General features: G+C 43.6%; 1 protein-coding gene across 10 annotated transcripts in view; it reads right to left on the bottom strand.

Annotated features, from left to right (window-relative positions):
* Positions 1-14,238, bottom strand: part of LOC106571865 (membrane-associated guanylate kinase, WW and PDZ domain-containing protein 1) — a 233,759-nt gene that overhangs the window by 130,679 nt on the left and 88,842 nt on the right. The window lies entirely within an intron of this gene.

Genomic DNA, 14,238 nt, shown 5'->3' on the forward strand with positions numbered 1-14,238 from the left:
TCCACCAGGACGGTTGAGCTAACGTGCCCTAATGTGATTAGCAAGACGTTGTAAGTAACAAGAAAGTGTCCCATATGTGCAGAAAGCTTCAATTCTTGTTAATCTAACGGCACTGTCCAATTTAGTGTAGCTATTACAGTGAAAAAATACCATGGTATTGTTTGAGGAGAGTGCATGACAACAAAACTTTTATCACGGCAACTGGTTTGATACATTCATTCCTGAAGGTAAATAATGTACTTACATTCAGTAATCTTGCTCTGAGTAATCATCCTGAGGGTCCCAGAGATAAAATGTAGCATAGTTTTGCGTGATAAAATATTTTTTTTATTCAACTGTAGGAACTGGGTTCTAAAGTTTGAACCCCTGCTGTTTCTGAACCTATCAACCCTTATATCTTTTAAGATATTTTCTAATTTCTCTCTCTCTCTCATGGAAAATAGAAGTTCACAGAAGTAACAAGTAAAGGTAGACCTACCAATTTATTATAGTGTTTTTAATGATATCAAGTTTGTTTATGAATAATCAGTAAGGAAATTACTGCAATTGAATTGGCTATAATGGGAAATCATAGTAATCACAAACCACAGATGGGTCACCTGCTACTTTTCTCCCTTCCACTGGCAGTTTTTTCCCTTTTTCTGTCGTCTGGTGATCAAAGCAAGACTATGAAAACCATCTGGACAATCCCTCCCTCTCACTCCCCCTGACACCTACCCTCTATCAATTTACTGTAACAAGCATTCTAACCCACTAAGCGCCTGCAGTCAATAAGTAGTTGAAATTTGGTTAGTCCGCCCTGGCCGGACCAAATCTGAACCAATCATATTACATTTTTTATTTATTTAACTTGGCAAATCAGTTAACCTGTTGGGGGTAGGGGGCAGTATTTACACGGCCGGATAAAAAACGTACCCGATTTAATCTGGTTATTACTACTGCCCAGAAACTAGAATATGCATATAATTATTGGCTTTGGATAGAAAACACCCTAAAGTTTCTAAAACTGTTTGAATGGTGTCTGTGAGTATAACAGAACTCATATGGCAGGCAAAAACCTGAGAAGATTCCTTACAGGAAGTGGCCTGTCTGACCATTCCTTGAGCTTCTTGACTCTGTTTATTGAAGACTGAGGATCTTTGCTGTAACGTGACACTTCCTACGGCTCCCATAGGCTTTCAGAAGGCGGGAAAAAGCTGAATGATGTAATTCCAGCCCCAGGCTGAAACACATTAGCGCTTTTGGCAAGTGCTCTATCAGAGGACAATGGGCTGAGGCGCGTGCACGAGTCGACCCCATGTTTTTATTTTCTTTCGTCTTTGAACTTAAACACAGATTCCCGGTCGGAATATTATCGCTTTTTTACGAGAAAAATGGCATAAAAATTGATTTTAAACAGCGGTTGACATGCTTCGAAGTACGGTAATGGAATATTTAGATTTTTTTTGTCACGAAATGTGTCGTGCGCGTCACCCTTCTTTACCATTCGGATAGTGTCTTGAACGCACGAACAAAACAGAGGATATTTGAACATAACTATGGATTATTTAGAACCAAACCAACATTTGTTATTGAAGTAGAAGTCCTGGGAGTGCATTCTGACGAAGACAGCAAAGGTAATAACATTTTTCTTATAGTAAATCTGATTTTGGTGAGTGCTAAACTTGGTGGGTGTCTAAATAGCTAGCCCTGTGATGCCGGGCTATCTACTGAGAATATTGCAAAATGTGCTTTCACCGAAAAGCTATTTTAAAATCGGACATAGCGAGTGCATAGAGGAGTTCTGTATCTATAATTCTTAAAATAATTGTTATGTTTTTTGTGAACGTTTATCGTGAGTAATTTAGTAAATTCACCGGAAGTTTGCGGGGGGTATGCTAGTTCTGAACGTCACATGCTAATGTAAAAAGCTGTTTTTTGATATAAATATGAACTTGATTGAACAAAACATGCATGTATTGTATAACATAATGTCCTAGGGTTGTCATCTGATGAAGATCATCAAAGGTTAGTGCTGCATTTAGCTGTGGTTTGGGTTTATGTGACATTATATGCTAGCTTGAAAAATGGGTGTCTGATTATTTCTGGCTGTGTACTCTGCTGACTCTAATCTAATGTTTTGCTTTCGTTGTAAAGCCTTTTTGAAATCGGACAGTGTGGTTAGATTAACGAGAGTCTTGTCTTTAAAATGGTGTAAAATAGTCATATGTTTGAGAAATTGAAGTAATAGCATTTCTAAGGTATTTGAATAACGCGCCACGGGATTCAACTGGCTGTTGAGTAGGTGGGACGATTTCGTCCCGCCGACCCTAGAGAGGTTAAGAACAAATTCTTATTCGCAATGGCGACCTACCCCTAACCTGGATGATGCTGGGCCAATTGTGCGCCACCCTATGGGGCTCCCAATCACGGCCAGTTGTGATACAGCCTAGAATCTAACCATGGACTGTAGTGACGCCTCTAGCAATGCGATGCAGGGCCTTAGACTGCTGCGCCACTCGGGATGTCTATGTTTCACAAGTTTAGACAGAACAATGAAGTAATGAAAATAAAAGTAGAGTAGAGTAGAATTCAGTACAGTACAGCACACTAGAGTAGAGTACAGTATAATGTACTGTATTGTGCTGTACATATCTACTTTACTGTACTGAACTCTACTCTACTCTACTGTGCTGTACAGTGATGTCCAAACTTCTGAAACATAGATGTCTATAATTGTTTTAGATTTGGTGTTGTCTGGACCAAACAAATGTGGTCTTATTTGGGGGAAGAGCTCATTACAATTATAGCCAGTGTGTAGAATAATACTTTTGTTTATCTATTCAAGATAAATCACCATGAAGAGAATTATATTCATTTCCATAATTATGCATTTCTGCATAGTACAGATTAGGGCCCAATGATGTAATTCTGCTACCGTAACTCTGTTACCGGATATAAATCCACTTCACCTACTGTAGTTCAATAACCTAAATAATTTATTTCAAACTCAAGGTGTCATGTCATAGCTGACACTGTCACTTCCACTCCCGCGCGCAACGTCACAGGTCTACAAATCACCGGTCCTGGCAAACCATCTTTACGCACACCTGTACTTCATTACTCCCATTATTGCTTACCCTTTGTATAGCACTCTTGTTATCAGTCATTAGGTTGTATTTTTTATTTTTCTATGTCAGACACTTCTCTTGTTTTGTATGGCTCCATGTTCATTATTATAAAACTCACTAACTGCACCTGCTTCCTGACTCCCTGCGTCTATGTTACAGAATACTTCCTCAACAAATGGAAGCAGCAGTTAACCAAGACATCTACCAGATGGTCGGAGAACTAGGACACCTACTTCGTCAACACCATGACAAGCTGTCTCATTTGGGGACGGCTATGGATGAGGTCCTCCGTGTTCTTCAACGAGTCGACATTACTCAAGGGGCATGATCTCCAAATAGCGAAGGATTCTCTAGAACAAGTTGACCCAGCAAGCCAGTACCCCATACAGCAGTCCGTCCTGCTCAGTGATGCCCGATTGTCCCTACCGGACAAATATGACAGGACTCTATTGAAATGCTGTGGCATCCTACTCCAGTGCTCCATTTATTTCACTCATCAGATGGGAGTCCCCACCACTGAGAGGTCCAAGTTTGCCACAGTTATTTCTCTGCTGACTGGACGGGCGTTGGAGTGGGCCACGGCCGTCTGGGAGAGAGGAGAGGAAGAGCTGGGTTCCTATGAAGGGTTCATGGCTCAGGGGGGTCTTTGACCATACACCAGAGGACAGAGAGGGGGGTGAGCACCTACTCCAAATATGGCAGGATGGCCAGACCACGGCGGACAATGCACTAACCTTTTAGACAGTGGTAGCATCCAGTGGATGGAATGAGCTGGTACTCCAGACCCTATTCAGAAGACGATTGTGCAAAGAGGTCCAGACGAAGTTGGACCAGATGGTCGGAGAACAAGGACACCTACTTCGTCAACACCATAACCAGCTGTCTCATTTGGGGACGGCTATGGATGAGGTCCTCCGTGTTCTTCAATGAGTCAACATTACTCAAGGGGCATGATCTCCAAATAGCGAAGGATTCTCTACCACAAGTCGACCCAGAAGCCAGTACCCCATACAGCAGTCCGTCCTGCTCAGTGATGCCCGATTGTCCCTACCGGACAAATATGACGGGACTCCATTGAAATGCCGTGGTTTCCTACTCCAGTGCTCCATTTATTTCACTCATCAGATGGGAGTCCCCACCACCGAGAGGTCCAAGTTTGCCACGGTTATTTTTCTGCTGACTGGACAGGCGTTGGAGTGGGCCACAGCTGTCTGGGAGAGAGGAGAGGAAGAGCTGGGTTCATGGCTCAGGGGGGTCTTTGACCATCCACCAGAGGACAGAGAGGGGGGTGAGCACCTACTCCAACTACGGCAGGATGGCCAGACCACGGCGGACAATGCACTAATCTTTTAGACAGTGGCAGCATCCATTGGATGGAATGAGCCGGTGCTCCAGAGCCTATTCAGAAGATGATTGTGCGAAGAGGTCCAGACGGAGTTGGCGTGCCGAGACGGCAACCTATCCTTGGACGCCCTCATCGATGGCCATCCGTCTGGATATTCTTCTTTGGGAGCGTCGGTATCCCCATCGCCTTTCTCCCTCCTTTGTCAAAGCCTGAACCCATGGAGGTGAGAGCCACACGTCTCTCCGCGTCGTCTGAGCGAAGCCGTCGTAGACAGCTGGGGCTCTGTCCTTATTGAGGAGGGGCACTAGCTTCAACGGTGTCCGCTAAGTTCTAACCGGGGTTCCATGGGAGCAGAGGAAAAACCACGTGATCATCTGTCTCCTGGGTTAGGTTGTGAGTATTACATCATCATCCCTTTCCGCCAAACCTTTCTTCGTAACGATTTCACTGGCTGGCTGTCCTTCATGTTTTGTTTCTACAGCTCTAGTGGACACCGGTGCTGCAGGGAATTTTATTGACCAGGCCCTCACCTCCTCCCTTAACATCCCCTCATACCTGCTCTACTCTCCTTGTCCGGTTCAAGCACTGGATAGTCAACCACTGGGATCCTGGACAATCACACACATCACAGCACCACTCACCCTCACCGTGGAATCCATACATCAAGAAAGCCTTCCCTTCCTCATCATCAGTGCACCTGTATACAACATCATCCATGGCCTCCCATGGCTTCAATGTCATAACCCCACCATCTCATGGCTGAGGATGAAAATCACAGACTGTGCACTTGAATGCTGGAAGACCTGCATACTCTGTGGTTCCACGTCGGTTGAGAGTCCTGTGGTTGCCCTTCAACCCAACATCCTGGAGGTATACCAAGATCTTTGGGAGGTTTTTTCCTGCACCACCTGTCTCCCTCCTCATCGCCCCTGGGACTGTGCCATTGACCTGCTTGCAGGCTCTGCGCCTCTGCGTGGCCGCATCTACCCTTCGTTGGTGGCTGAAACCAAGGCTATGGAGGAGTACATCCAGGAGGCTCTCCAGCAGGGTTTCATTTGCATGTCCACCTCCCCTGCGTCGGCAGGCTTCTTCTTCATGGTCAAGAAGGACGGAGGATTGCGCCTGTGCATCGATTACAGAAATCTGAATTCATCAGCACGAAGTACTGCTACCCTCTCCCGTTGGTTCCGGACGCAATTGAACAACTCCACGGGGCCCGGTTTTTCAGCAAGTTGGACCTGTGGAGTGCCTACACTTTGATCCACATCCGGGAAGGGAATGAATGGAAGACGGCCTTCAGCACAATGTCTGGTCACTAAGAGTACTTGGTGATTCCTGTTGGATTAGCCAATGCTCCGTCATTGTTCCAGGCATTCGTCAACAAGGTGTTCCAGGACATGATGAACGCCAGGTGGTCATGTATACTGATGAGATCCAGGTCCACTAGGCTACCTTGGAGGAGCACATTGCTCACGTCTGAGTAGTCCTGGACTCCTCCTGGCAAACCACCTGCACGTTAACCTGTTATGGCTGGGGGCAGTATTTTCACGGCTGGATAAAAAACGTACCCGATTTAATCTGGTTACTACTCCTGCCCAGTAACTAGAATATGCATGTAATTATTGGCTTTGGATAGAAAACACTCCAAAGTTTCTAAAACTGTTTGAATGGTGTCTGTGAGTATAACAGAACTCAAATGGCAGGTCAAAACCTGAGAGATTCCTTTACAGGAAGTGGCCTGTCTGACCATTTCTTGAACTTCTTTGCCATCTCTATCTTTTACAAATGATCTCTGCTCTAACGTGACACTTCCTACGTCTTCCATGGGCGCTCAGAGCCCGGGAAAAACCTGAATGTCGTCATCCCAGCCCCAGGCTGAAACACATTATCGCCTTTCTCAAGTGGCCGATCAAGGGACTGTGGGCTTAGGCGCGTGCCCTGGCCGCCCCCGTCTTTGTGATTTTTCCTCTGTTTGCCGAAAAGGAGATTCCCGGTCGGAATATTATCGCTTTTTTACGAGATAAATTGCATAAAAATTGATTTTAAACAGCGGTTGACATGCTTCGAAGTACAGTAATGGAATATTTAGATTTTTTTTGTCACGAATTGCGCCATGCGCGCGACCCTGATTTACCATTTCGGATAGTTTCTGGAACGCACGAACAAAACGCCGCTATTCGGATATAACGATGGATTATTTGGGACCAAACCAACATTTGTTATTGAAGTAGCAGTCCTGGGAGTGCATTCTGACGAAGACAACAAAGGTAAGAACATTTTTGTTATAGTAAATCTGATTTTGGTGAAGGCTAAACTTGCCGGGTGTCTAAATAGCTAGCCTGTGATGGCTGGGCTATGTACTTAGAATATTGCAAAATGTGCTTTCACCAAAAAGCTATTTTAAAATCGGACATATCGAGTGCATAGAGGAGTTCTGTATCTATAATTCTTAAAATAATTGTTATGCTTTTTGTGAACGTTTATCGTGAGTAATTTAGTAAATTGTTAGTAAATTCCCCGGAAGTTTGCGGGGGGTATGCTAGTTCTGAACGTCACATGCTAATGTAAAAAGCTGTTTTTTGATATAAATATGAACTTGATTGAACAAAACATGCATGTATTGTATAACATAATGTCCTAGGGTTGTCATCTGATGAAGATCATCAAAGGTTAGTGCTGCATTTAGCTGTCTTCTGGGTTTTTGTGACATTATATGCTAGCTTGAAAAATGGGTGTCTGATTATTTCTGGCTGGGTACTCTGCTGACATAATCTAATGTTTTGCTTTCGTTGTAAAGCCTTTTTGAAATCGGACAGTGTGGTTAGATAAAGGAGAGTCTTGTCTTTAAAATGCTGTGAAATAGTCATATGTTTGAAAAATTGAAGTTTTTGTATTTTTGAGGAATTTGTAATTCGCGCCACGCCTATCATTGGATATTGGAGCAGGTGTTCCGCTAGCGGAACGTCTAGATGTAAGAGATTAAAGTCCCCGGCCACAAGGAGCAACGCCTCTGAATGAGCACTTTCTTGTTTGCTTATGGTTTTATACAGCTCATTGAGTGTGGTCTTAGTGCCAGCATCTGTTTGTGGTGGTAAATATACAGCTATGAAAAATATTGATGAAAACTCTCTTGGCAAATAGTGTGGTCTACAGCTTGGAAATGCATGGAAAAACCAGCCAGCTGTATATTATCCATGTCGTCGTTCAGCCACGACTCAGTGAAACATAAGATATTACAGTTTTTAATGTCACATTGGTAGGATAGTCTTCAATGGACCTCATCCAGATTATTCTCCAATGATTGTACGTTGGCCAATAGGACAGATGGTAGAGGCGGGTTACCCACTCACCGACAAATTTTCACAAAGCACCCTGACCTGCGTCCCCTGTATTGGCGTCTTCTCTTCATGCAAATGACGGGGATTTGGGTCTGGTCGGGTATCTCGAGTAAATCCTTCGCATGCGACTCATTAAAGAAAAAAAATCTTCGTCCAGTTCGAGGTGAGTAATCGCTGTTCTGATATCCAGAAGCTCTTTTCAGTCATAAGAGACGGTGGCAGAAACATTATGTACAAAATAAGTAAAAGACAAGGCGAAAAAACACAAAATAGCACAATTGGTTAGGAGCCCGTAAAACGGCAGCCATTTTCTCCGGCGCCATCCTATTCACAGTATGCCCAGAATTCATTGCGACACTCCTCCACCGGGCTAACTCCCTTCCAGTGTGTTCTGGGTTATCAGCCAGACCTGGCTCCGTGGACTCCGAGCCAGACCGAAGCTTCTGTGGTGGACGAGTGGTTTAGGTGCTCAGAAGAGGCATGGAACGATGCCCACGTGAGACTCCAGCATGCTGTCCGCTGTCAGAAAGTGCAGGAGGATTGTCACCGCAGTGAGGCTCCCATGTTCCATACTGGTGATCACGTCTGGCTCTCCACCAGGAACCTCCCGCTATGCCTGCCCTGTAAGAAGCTGAATCCACGGTTTGTGGGGCCGTTCAAGGTCCTTCGGAGGGTCAACGAGGTAACTTACAGATTACAACTCCCCACTACCAGATCTCTTCATGTTTCCCGCCTCAGTCCAGTGGTTCCTGATCCCCTGGCTGATGTCGTCCCCCACGACACCCCTCCGCTTCCCATGGCCCATACTACACTACCACTTATCTATGATCTATGCCGTCAGATCACTCATAGAATCCCAACGTCGTGGGGGTCAGCTCCAGTACCTGGTGGACTGGGAGGGATACAGTTCAGAGGAGCAGTGTTGGGTTCCAGTGGACAACATTCCAGATCCCAACATCATCCGAGATTTCCACCTTTGTCGTTCAGACCAGCCCGCTCCTGCCTCTCGGGGCAGTCCTTCTGGCCGGTGTCGTCCTGCGGCAGGAGCCGCGAGTCGGGTGATGGGGGTACTGTCACGTCCACTCCCGTGCTCGATGTCACCGATCTACTTCCCACCGGACCTGGCAACCCATCTTCATGAACACCTGGCAACCATCCTTACGCACACCTGTGTCTCATCATCAGTCACACCTAGACTTCCTTACTTACACTTTATATAGCACTCTTTTGTTATCAGTCATCAGGTAGTATTTTTTATGTTTCTATGTAAGACGCTTCTCTTGTTTAGTATTGCTCCATGTTCGTTATTATTATCTCACTAACTGCACCTGCTCCCTGACTCCGCATTAGACAGCCCATTCGTTCTGCAGACATCTTTGAATCTTAATTTGAACCATCATTTTGTTACCAAACATTGCATCTGCACAATTCTTCCAGTAAATGTGTTTTTGTGAAATTTTCTGTGTAAATTGTTCAAAGTATTCTTTGTGCATATACTGTAGTTGCATGGTTTGTTAAACTTTGAAATCAACGTTTTTTGTTTAGAATACATTGTCAAATGAAAAATCTGAGTCAAAGCTTAATTCTGTTATCGTGGAATTGCACTTTCATGGAAGATGTTTTCATGGGAAGGTGACATTTCTCAACATGTTACTACTGTATATCTAACCTGCTTCGCAAAAGCTACCCACACTGGATGAACAAAAATGACATCCACAGCAATATGTGTCTCTGTAGTAGTGAAGTTGAGTGAATCAGAATAGGATATCAGCCAGACGAATACAACAAAGTGTGAGACATCCTAAAGCCGTGGGAAGGAAGGAGCTGCTGCTATTTTTAGTGTTTTAGGATGAATCATTTCTCGCCTTGTGATCCTCTGATTGTTTGGTGAGAAATTATAGATGGCCACAGGAACACTTCCTGTAGCCTATCACACGCTCTGCCTGGAGTTAGCTGGCCTAACTCACAAAGAGCAACACACACGTACGCACACACAGACAAACACACGTGCACACTCACACAATATGAGAACAAACGTTGTTTACACAGACACCCACATACAGTACAGTAGTCACACAAACACTATTACAAGATCTCACACAAGGGATTCAAATATCTCAAGGAAATCTGACAGGAGCAGTGAATCTTTCTTCGTCACGAATAGTTGAACTCTGCCTGTCCTCAGAATCATGATTGTAACATAATTAAAGTCCATCATCCGCAATCAATTCCATATCACTAGATTCATTAGAAGAATGTCATGAAGCTTTCCTGCTCTATTAATAGATCGAAGAGATTGGACATGGTTTATTCAGCTCTCTCTCTCTCCCTCCCTCCCTCCCACCCACCCTCTCTCTCTCGCTCCCCCTCTCACTCTCAATTTCAATTTCAATTTAAGGGGCTTTATTGGCATGGGAAACATATGTTTACATTGCCAAAGCAAGTGAAATAGATAAAACAAAATTGAAATGAACAATAAAAAATTAACAGTAAACATTGCTCACAAAAGTTCCAAAAGAATAAAAACATTTCAAATGTCGTACATCTATTTACAGTGTTGTAATGATGTGCAAATAGATAAAGTACAAAATGGAAAATAAATAAACAAATATAGGTAGTATTTACAATGTTGTTTGTTCTTCACTGCTTGCCCTTTTTTCCTTGTGGCAACAGGTCACAAATCTTGCTGCTGTGATGGCACACTGGTATTTCATCCAACAGATATGGGAGTTTATCAAAATTGGATTTGTTTTCTAATTCTTTGTGGGTCTGTGTAATCTGAGGGAAATATGTGTCTCTAATATGGTCATACATTTGGATGGAGGTTAGGAAGTGCAGCTCAGTTTCCACCTCATTTTGTGGCCATTGTGCACATAGCCAGGTCTGCCATCGGTGGCCTTTCTCAATAGCAAGGCTATGCTCACTGAGTCTGTACATAGTCAAAGATTTCCTTAAATTTGGGTCAGTCACAGTGGTCAGGTATTCTTCAACTGTGTACTTTCTGTTAAGGGCCAAATAGCATTCTAGTTTGGAAAGAATTTTCAAGAAAACTGAACAATGTGTTAAGTGATTTTCTTTTTGTTTTCTCATGATTTCATTGGGTCTAATTGTGTTGCTGTCCTGGGGCTCTGTGGGGTCTGTTTGTGAACAGAGCCCCAGGACCAGCTTGCGTAGGGGGCTCTTCTCCAGGTTCATTTCTCTGTAGGTGATGGCTTTGTTATGGAAGGTTTGGGAATTGTTTCTTTTCAGGTGGTTGTAGAATGTAACATCTCTTTTCTGGATTTTGATAATTAATGGGTATCGGCCTAATTCTGCTCTGCATGCATTATTTGGTGTTTTACATTGTACACAGGACATTTTTGCAGAATTCTCCATGCAGAGTCTCAATTTGGTGTTTGTTCCATTTTGTGAATTCTTGGTTGGTGAGCGGACCCCAGACCACATAACTATAAAGGGCAATGAGTTCTATAACTGATTCAAGTATTTTTAGCCAGATCCTAATGTCTAATTTTATGTTCCTTCTGATGGCATAGAAGGCTCTTCTTGCCTTGTCTCTCAGATCGTTCACAGCTTTGTGGAAGTTACCTGTGGTGCTGATGTTTAGGCTGAGGTATGTATAGTTTTTGTGTGCTCTAGGGAAGCAGTGTCTAGATGCAATTTGTATTTGTGGTCCAGACAACTGGACCTTCTTGGAACACCATTATCTTTTTTAATTTACTGCCAGGGCCTTAATGCTGCTGTAGGCCCTCCTTGGTTGGGGACAGAAGCACCATATCATCAGCAAACAGTAGGCATTTGACTTCAGATTCGAGTAGGGTGAGGCTGGGTGGCCTACTCTCTCTCCCTCTCCCTTTCCCTCTCTCTATCCCCTGGTTATTGGGCTTGCTTGATTGAATAGAGCACCAAACTGCGTTTTTTTCTTAAAAAAACAATATCTGGTATCAGAATGAATGGTTCACTATTATGATGATGTATGACTTTACACAGACCATTGTGGTCCTAGGTGTAGACTCTGTAGTAACTCAAAACAAAACCAATGGAATATATTAAAACCATCCAATCGCTAGGTGCAAAATCACCTTGTGGAAAAATTACCACTACATTAGCAGAAGCATATAATACAAAGGTAAGGACATACATATTTGTGGTTGTTTGGGATTGGCTGCACATTGGTATAACCTGTTAGGGCTAGGGGGCAGTATTTACACCGCCGGATAAAAAACGTACCCAATTTAATCTGGTTACCACTCCTACCCAGTAACTAGAATATGCATATACTTATTACATATGGATAGAAAACACCCTAAAGTTTCTAAAACTGTTTGAATGGTGTCTGTGAGTATAACAGAACTCAAATGGCAGGTCAAAACCTGAGAGATTCCTTTACAGGAAGTGGCCTGTCTGACCATTTCTGGAACTTCTTTGCCATCTCTATCTTTTACTAAGGATCTCTGCTCTAACGTGACACTTCCTACGTCGTCCATAGGCGCTCAGAGCCCGGGAAAAACCTGAATGTCGTCATCCCAGCCCCAGGCTGAAACACATTATCGCCTTTCTCAAGTGGCCGATCAAGGGACTCTGGGCTTAGGCGCGTGACCTGGCCGCCCCCGTCTTTGTGATTTTTTCCTCTGTTTGCCGAAAAGGAGATTCCCGGTCGGAATATTATCGCTTTTCTACGAGAAAAATGGCATAAAAATTGATTTTAAACAGCGGTTGACATGCTTCGAAGTACGGTAATGGAATATTTAGAATTTTTTTGTCACGAATTGCGCCATGCGCACGACCCTTCTTTACCATTTCGGATAGTGTCTGGAACGCACGAACAAAACGCCGCTATTCGGATATAACGATGGATTATTTTGGACCAAACCAACATTTGTTATTGAAGTAGCAGTCCTGGGAGTGCATTCTGACGAAGACAACAAAAGGTAATCAAACTTTTATAATAGTAAATATGATTATGGTGAGTGCTAAACTTGCCGGGTGTCTAAATAGCAAGCCCGTGATGCCTGGGCTATGTACTTAGAATATTGCAACATGTGCTTTCACCAAAAAGCTATTTTAAAATCGGACATATCGAATGCATAGAGGAGTTCTGTATCTATAATTCTTAAATAATTGTTATGCTTTTTGTGAACGTTTATCGTGAGTAATTTAGTAAAATGTTAGCGAATTCCCCGGAAGTTTGCGGGGGGTATGCTAGTTCTGAACGTCACATGCTAATGTAAAAAGCTGGTTTTTGATATAAATATGAACTTGATTGAACAAAACATGCATGTATTGTATAACATAATGTCCTAGGGTTGTCATCTGATGAAGATCATCAAAGGTTAGTGCTGCATTTAGCTGTCTTCTGGGGTTTTGTGACATTATATGCTAGCTTGAAAAATGGGTGTCTGATTATTTCTGGCTTGGTACTCTGCTGACATAATCTAATGTTTTGCTTTCGTTGTAAAGCCTTTTTGAAATCGGACAGTGTGGTTAGATTAACGAGAGTCTTGTCTCTAAATAGCTGTAAAATAGTCATATGTTTGAGAAATTGAAGTAATAGGATTTTTAAGGTTTTGAAAATCGCGCCACAGGCTTCAACTGGCTGTTACGTAGGTGGGACGAATCCGTCCTGCCTAGCCCAGAGAGGATAAAGTGTACCATAGCAAAAACAATGGCTGCCAACCCCAGTGCCCTCTACCACCCACTCTTACTGTGGGGTTACCAATCACACTGACACTAAAACCACAATGAGGTTGTTTAGTCCATTTGTCCTGTCAATGACATCATTGTTATTGTGTTTAGTGTGTGTTTGTGGGTCTCTCTGTGTGTGTGTGTGTGTGTGTGTGTCTCTGTGTGTGTGTGAGTCTCTCTGTGTGTGTGTGTGTGTGTGTGTTCGTTCACATATTTAGGGTTGAATACCGCTTCAAAACACATACATTACACACACATGACAAACATGTTGTGTGCATAAATATAGGCAGAGCATATGCATGCACACACACAAATATGCACACACACAAAAGCACACACTACTCAACACCTGTCATCGCGCCATTACTATGAACAAACACATATTTGCCCAGTTTCCTTAAAGCTATTGCTTCAACATTATAATTCTCACACCGAATGCCATGATTGTTAGCACAGGCGCTGGTCTGTGGCTACATGGGGGAAATATTAACCGAGTGACTATGAAAAGCAGGCTAACAGAAGCTGGGGCCCAGCCATCCGTTACAGGGCTGAATGGCCATCATTAGCATGAGGCTCTCCGGCAGCATTCTTCAATGCAGTGACACATACACAATGGTAAGTGCCACGCTTCCCCCTGCCGTTCCCCCAGAAAAGCCCTTTGTCCCCGCAGCATCTGGAACTGACCTCCATGCATTCTGGGGCTGGTGACCCCCCCCTCTCCCCCTCCTCTCCTCTCTTCTCCACCCCTACTCAAAAGGTACCT

Source organism: Salmo salar, chromosome 15 (genome assembly GCF_965601325.2).
Source record: "Salmo salar chromosome 15, fSalSal1, whole genome shotgun sequence".
In the NCBI taxonomy this organism is placed as follows: domain Eukaryota; kingdom Metazoa; phylum Chordata; class Actinopteri; order Salmoniformes; family Salmonidae; genus Salmo; species Salmo salar.